The following is an 8,095-nucleotide window of genomic DNA, read 5'->3' on the forward strand; positions in this document are numbered from 1 at the left end:
TAATGTCGGAAAGACATAAATGCTATAAACTTTCTATATACCATATATATACATACTATGTGATATTGCATGATTGAATCCAAGAAGAAATTGAACATTATACAAATCATGAGATTAAACAAGACTAATTTCAATCAACTTATAATTGTTTGAAACTAAAGAGCTTGAAACACATTTTCTCATTTGCTATGCTACTTAAATAACACGTGGGGAAGCTTGCGTAATATTTTTAAGGTGAATTTAAATTTTACAAAATTTAATAATATTTTACTATGCATTAAAGTCTAGATTTTTAGTTCAATGTGTAAAAACAAGAAAATAAAAGAGACAGAAGAGAGACAGAGATATACAAAAATTCTGTGGAACTATAGAGCTAAGCATGTTTTGCTTTGCTGTCTCGGATAGTAACATAATGCATTGAAGAGGAAATGCCATTTGAACTGACTTTTAAATGATGAAGGAGAAAAGAAGGGAGAATATATCTTAGAGAAAATAAGTGCATTGAAATAGAGGCATGGACTTTTGTAACATCATAAAAGATTGGTGAAAAATTCATCATTATTAGGACAGGGTGGAGAAGTGACAAAATATAAAGGTTAACATATAGTTAGGCCAAACATTAGGAAGGCTTAAATACCAGATCAAGAAGCTTAGGCATTATTCTCTATGTAACAGAGATTATACACGAACATCAAACTTAGATTTCTGTTTGAGAAATAAAATGATGACAACAGTGAGAAGGGTGGATTCAGCTTGGGCAAGAACAGTCAAGATGCTTATAGCAACATTCCAAGTGAGAAATTAGGAGGGATTAATCTAAAGGGTGGCAGTAGCAAATGGAAAAAGTTACCTGCTAGGGATTGAGTGAGAGGGACCTCCTGAAAAACAATTCTCTAATAATGCTTAAAAACAATCTAATTAATAGCAATTGATATCTTTCATGGTTTCTTAGATTATTTTAGGAAGGAATGTAGAATAAATTTTGCTCAACTATCTACCCAATACAGAATCTTCTCTAAAATGGCAAGACAACCACACTTAAAAAAAAAAAATTCCTATCCACCTGTACCTGTCTATTGCTTGAGACATTCAGCAATAGTTTCTTCTACTGGTTTATCTTCCGTGATAAGCAACATATTATTTTCCACATGTCTACTGTTTCCTTAATTTTCATGCACTATGTTCCACACATGTACAATGTCTCTGTGTCTCCTGGTTGTATTCAAATTTCATTTCAGTATACTAATTACAGTGGGACTGATATAAGTATCACTTGGTGTTATTTTTCAGTAAAATCCAAGTATCAAAGAAAAACAAAGGAATGACAGATTTAACATTTTAGTACAATTAGCCAATAGAGTAATTATACACATAAAAAATAATTTAAATGTAAAGTTTTTAGGGAAGAATAATATAATGAGTTTAACTCTATGCATTCTTTTAGATTGGATCAACATATGAAATTCCTTTCACAGTAATAAGAAATTAGTTCAGAAAGGGAAATTTTCTGAGCTGAATTAGTTTAATGAAGATGGACAGGGTAGATCTCAGCTCTGACCTTACAGTCAGATAGATTGTCTCTGACAGTAAATTATCACTTTATTAATTGCATTATAAATAAGATGTTAAAATCATCCACAGCTGCATAGATTCTTTAGCCATGATTCATTGAAATAGTTTTATAATTAACTGGATTTTTATTGTGGCAAGCCTGTAATAAACCCTGTAAACAGCAGAAATGAGGATATTCTGTAATTTATTCCATAAGCATACTCATATTTGCAAATCAAAATGTAAATTCTTAATCTTTAATGTCTTGTGCTTTTCCCCACACTTTGCAGTGATTCTCAATCACTGTATCCTATTACCATAACCTGAAGATAGTCACTTGTATTTGGAACGGGGGAGGAGATTCAGGTGAAATCACATTTTGTTCATTATATCAACTTTTTGACAGCAGTTATTACAGAGATGATTTGGGCAGCTTAAGCCAAAAAATGTAAAAAGAAAGATATATTATTTTGTTGTTGTTTGTCCTCTAAATAATGAGAAGATATAGGATGGTTTTAAGTCTTGGTAAAATCATATTTGTAATTTTGAAAGATCACAATGGTGACAAATCTGAATTAGAAGGAGTAGGGTAAAAATATAGGGATAATTTAAGAGGCTATTTGAATTAAGGAAGCATGAAAAGATAAAGGACCAAACGATGTAGCATTAATGGGAATTAAGAAAATAGGAAAATAATTAAAATTATTTGAAAGATATTATCAACATAATTTGATTATATGGGCTACTTGAGTGAAAGACTAACTTACATGACAATACTATTAATAAGGTTTACAGGAGATGGTGCAGGTTTGGTGAAAACATAGTCCCTTGCCTTAAAAAATTCCACAATGAATTGTAAAAGTAAGACTGGAGATAATATTGAGCTTTACTCCTCAAAGTATGATCTGTGGAGCAGCAGCACTGGCATCCCTTGGGAATTGGAAAATGTGAAAGACAATGAGGATAGAATAAAAAAAATATAAAATTTATCTAGTAGGAAGATCACAGAAGAGAAAGAGAATGAATGCCATACACTATTCAAGATAAAATAAGAACAATGATTCCAGAATTTATCCAGGAAAGTTATGAATAGGTAGCAGAACAATATGAATACATTCACATGGGACATAGTTTGGCGATACTTCTAAACAACAAAGAAAATAACTTAAAAAGACTGCCAATCAGATAAAAATATTTAAAGTGATAAGAAACTTCTCAGGGGAGATACATATACTCCAACAGAATTGTGTCAAAAGAACTACTACAAAATGTTCCAAAAAAGAAGGAAAATCAGATACAGGGTCTTATTAATAAAACAAGGAAATAATTACAATCTTTAATACATAAATATGTGAATACCAACATTCTTCATTGTAAAGAAAAAATTACTGAGAAATAATAAACAGTAAAATATTTCCAATAGCTTTCCATTTTTTCCATTATTATATTTGTTATTAAACAGTCTCCAATGAACATGTATTAATTATATAATAAAAATGATTATTCAAAAACAAATATCAATTATTCAATTTACTTGAACACCTTTTAAAACTAAACCAGAGTTTCAATTAATTTTCATGATGGTTGTGTAAGGAAAATAAATTTATCAATATTTTCCATTGTTATCTTCCACTTTCATGAGGATGATCAACATTTTCCACAAACAAGTACCAGTTAGAGCCTGAAGTGTTAGACATGCTATAGCTCTCAAATGATTGGTCAGAAATTTATTTTTTTATACATTTCCAAACATGTATAGTATTTATAATTTCTATATTTTTTAATAAAATATCTTCATTATGTTATAACTGTTCATATTATGAAATACAATCCACATGCATCCTTATAATTGAGATCATCTATATGAGCAACAATCTCTGTATGCTTAATGAGAAATGAGTGTGTAACTATGCCTGATGATAGGGGGTCAATTATTTTTTACTAAAGTACTATTTTTATAATCAATTTTGCCCAGGAAAGCATAATGATGCTTTTTACTGAAAAGTAGTTCATTTCACTTATATGACCACTTCAGATTTTCTTTTCTTTTTTCCTTTGCAATTCGCAACAAGAAAAATACAAGATACATCAGAAATGTCAAGTCTGCTGGTTGACTCAATTTTTAATGCTTCATTTTAACAATAATATTGGAAACATATTCGAAACTCCTCTTGTGTATTCTGTGTGTGGGGAGGGGAAAAGTTAATTAAGAATTACTGAGTGTTTCACAGGCCAGTTCCCTCCACATGTGGTTTATTTACTAACAACTTTAATCTTTCACAAAACTATAGATAACCCAAATACTGAAAATTATCATTTAAAGAAAAACTTTTCCTTTTGAAATAAGTTTAAGAGATGTGAAGTTGATACAAAGTTCCTGTATACCCTTCCCCTAGCTTCACCTAATGCTGCTGTTTTGCATAACCATGGTGCATTTTTCAAAGCAAAGTAACACTGATATAATAGTATTAACAAAATTATGCACTTTATTCAAATTTCACCTTTTCCACTAATATCCCTTTTATGTTTCAGGATCCAATCCAGAATACTACACTGCCATTTACTCATTTTCTCTTCGTACCCTCTCCCAATCTGTGATTTTTCCTATTCTCCCTCTTACCAAAAATCCACTGTCTTTTTCTTTATTGAGGTGTAATTGACATAAAACATTATATTAATTTAAGGTGTATAAAATAATGATTCCATATTTGTATCTACTGAAAAATAATCACCAAAATAATTCTCATTTACGTTTGTCACCATACATAATTTTTTTTCTTGTGATAAGAACTTTTAAGATATACTCTCTTAGCAAGTTTCAAATATGCAATATAGTGTTAATAACTATAGTCGCCATGCTGTGCATTACATCACAATGACTTATTTTATAACTGAAAATTTGTACCTTTGGACTCCCTTTACACATTTTGCATACTGTATTTGTATTTCTCTGACTTATTTCACTTAGCATAACGTCTTCAAGGTCCATCTGTGTTATTGAAAATGGGAAGCTTTCATTCTCCTTTATGGCTGAGATTTATTCCATTGTATGTACATACCATACATTCTTTATCTATTCATCTATCGATGGGCACTTACATTATTTCCATTATCTTCGCTATTGTGAATAATGCTGCAATGAACATGGGAGTACTTATATCTTTCCTAGTGTTTTCACTTTCTTCAGCTGAATACCCAGAGTGGAATTGGTGGATCCTTTGGTAGTTTAATTTTTTGAGGAGCTTTTTCCATAGTAGCTACACCAATTTATATTCCCCCCAACAGTGCACAAGGGTTGCCTTTTCTCTATATCCTCACCAATACTTATTACTTTTTTTTAATAATAACCATTGTAATAGGTGTGAGGTGATATTTCGATGTGGTTTTGATTCATATTTCTCTTATGATTAGTGATGTTGAGCATCTTTCCATGTGCTTGCTGGCCATCTGTATGTTTTCTTTGGAAAAATATATATTCAGAATCCTCTGTCGTTTTTAAATTGGATTGTTTGTTTTTTTGCTATTGAGTTGTATGAATTTTCTTCTAGGAATTTTATAGTTTAAGGTTTTATATTTCAGTCTTTAATTCATTTTGAGTTAATTTTTGTGTATAGTATAAAACAGTGCTCCAGTTTCATTTTTTTGCATGTGGATGCCCAGTTTTTTAAACACCACTTATTAAAAAGAGTGTCCTTTCCCCATTGTATATCCTTGACGTTTTGTTGTAAATTGACTATATATGTGTGGGTTTATTGATGGGCTCTCTATTCAGGTCCGTTTATCTGTGTCTGTTTTTATACCAATATCACACTTTTTTGATTACTGTAGCTTTGTAATAGATGCTTCCAGCTTTTTCCATCTTTCTCAGGATTGCTCTGGCTACTTGAGGTCTTTTATGATTCCATGCAAATTTCAGGATTGTTTTATTCTATTTCTGTGAAAAAATTCCATTGTAATGTTGTTAGGGATTGATTCCATTGGCTCTACACATTGGTATATTATGGACATTTTAACAATATTGATTCTTCCAATCCATAAACATGAAATATCGTTCCATCTACTTGTGTCTTTTTCAGTTTCTTCCATCGGTGTCATAGTTTTCAGCATAAAGGTGTCTTATCTCTTTGGTTAAATTTATTCCCAGGTATTTTATTCTTTTTGATACAGTTGTACATGGGAGTGTTTTAATTTCCTTTCAGATAGTTCATTGTTAGTGTATAGAAATGCAACAGATTTTTGTATGTTGATTTTGTATCTGGCAACTTAACTGAATTTGTTACTAGTTCTAACAGTTTTTTGGAGATGCCTTTAGGTTTTTTTATATATAATACCATGTCATCTGCAAATGGTGACAGTTTTACTTCTTCCTTTCTGATTTGGATGGCTTTAATTTATTTTTCTTACCTGAGTGCTTTGGCTCTGTCTTCCAATAATATTTTGAATAAAAGTGGCAAGAGTTGCCATCCCTGTCTTGTCCCTCATTTTAGAGAAAAGCTTTCAACTTTACACTATTGAGTATGATGTTAGCTGTGTGCTTGTAATATCTGGCCTTTACTATGTTGAGGCACATTCCCTCTATAGCTACTGTGTTGAGAGTTTTCATCAAAAGAGGATGTTAAATTTTGTCAGTAGCTTTTACTGCATCTATGATTATTATCTTTCATTTTGTTAATGTGGTTTATCACTTTGATTGATGTGTAGATATTGAACCATCCTTGCATCCCTGAAATAAATCCCATTTGATCAGGGTGTATGATCCTTTAATTTTTTTTTTTAAAATGCCTATGAATATTTGTCCTATGCTATTCACATGGGATTTCAGTAATCAATTTAAAATAAATAATTGTTATTAAAGTATATTGATAATTTATTTCTTATACACACAAATTAATGACTACATTGAATCAGACATGGTAGTCTTTGTTAAAGCCAATAACTGTTTTTAGTATATGTGTACATTCTCACATTTCCCCCCACACCAGTATGATATAACTAAAGGAACAAGATGAAACATGTTAGTCAAAAGGGATGAATATAATCTTAATATGCTTCCAAGTATTAGAAAATAAAATAATGATAGTTAACTGTTATTGAATGTTTTCTATGTGGCCCTAAGTTACATAATCAATATGCATTACATGATAAAGTCCTTAAAGCAATCCTACAAGGAAGATACCATAATCTTTATTTTTTATATGAGGAAACAATCTCATTGAGGGTTAGAAATTTTCTCAAAGGGACACATAAGTAGTAGAGCCAGAACTGAATGCAGCACTGGGTAAACTTAATTAGTGTCACGTCTATACATCTAGTCTGTTCACTATTATACTCAATGTGCCTAGCCCTGTACCTAGCCCAGGAAGCCATAAATCCATTCACACTTTATCAATGAACACTGTATAGTTTTCTGAATACTGTATAGTGTAATTCCCTTAATCATTATCTAATACATTTACTGACAGATCATTCTTATTAATTTATAGCTTTCCATGGAGGTCATTATATTCCCCATAGTAAAAAGAATAAGCATATAAGCTGCTACGTGTTCAAAGATGATATTCCAATAGACTTTCTTTCTTATGAAACTGCAAGTCTCATATTTACTAACAAAGTTTGCTAAGTTGAACACTTTGCCTCTATATAATCTATTGTTTAAACACACACACACACACACACACACACACACACACACACACACAAGAAAAACCAAATGGAGGTTGAGACAGGGGATAGAAAGAATCCTCAACACTAGTTATCATTTTGGAAAACAGAAAGCAGACTCCCGAGAGTTTTAATTCTGTTAACAATCCAGAAAGTGTGGAGGAATCTAGGGATAGCAAAAGTAGAGCATGAGATGCACTCCTATGTGGGAAATCCCAAATAAGGAACTAGAAATGTGGAAATATATGCCCGAGATAATGGGGACATAAATGAGAGGGGTGGAATAATTGCTAAATCAAAGGGAATAATGATAACAATAATAATAACAATGTTTTCTACCTCATAAATTTGACCAAGGCTGGCCTTATTACAGAATTAATACCAGGAAGTCCTCTGAGAATTTATGTTCATTGATTTAATGTCATAATTCATACTAAGAATCACTAGGAAAAATAAGGTAGATTATCATCATCAATTATGTCTGAAAACTATGGTTATTCACTGTATGCTGATTTCCTAATCTCCCTTTAAACCTTAGTTGTTTCAGGAGTTGTCTTTCTTACTTACTCTCATAATGAGATAATCACGTAACAATGGAAGATGAAAGCAATTCAGAGGTGAAGGAACAGGGTTCCATCTTTCCATCTCCACTTATCCACAATGTGTCCTTAAAAAATCGTTTAATATATCTGAATGTTTGACAGAATATTATAAATAGAACACCCTACTGTATGTGCTTATAAAAGAAAAAAAAACAATTTTGATTGAGAAAATGCTTATTGTAAAACATCACACACACACACACACACATACACACACACACATATACACACACACAAACTGGTAGATTACCACTGATCATTGTATTTGAATTATTTTGAAT

This window comes from Orcinus orca, chromosome 17 (genome assembly GCF_937001465.1).
Source record: "Orcinus orca chromosome 17, mOrcOrc1.1, whole genome shotgun sequence".
Classification (NCBI taxonomy): Eukaryota; Metazoa; Chordata; class Mammalia; order Artiodactyla; family Delphinidae; genus Orcinus; species Orcinus orca.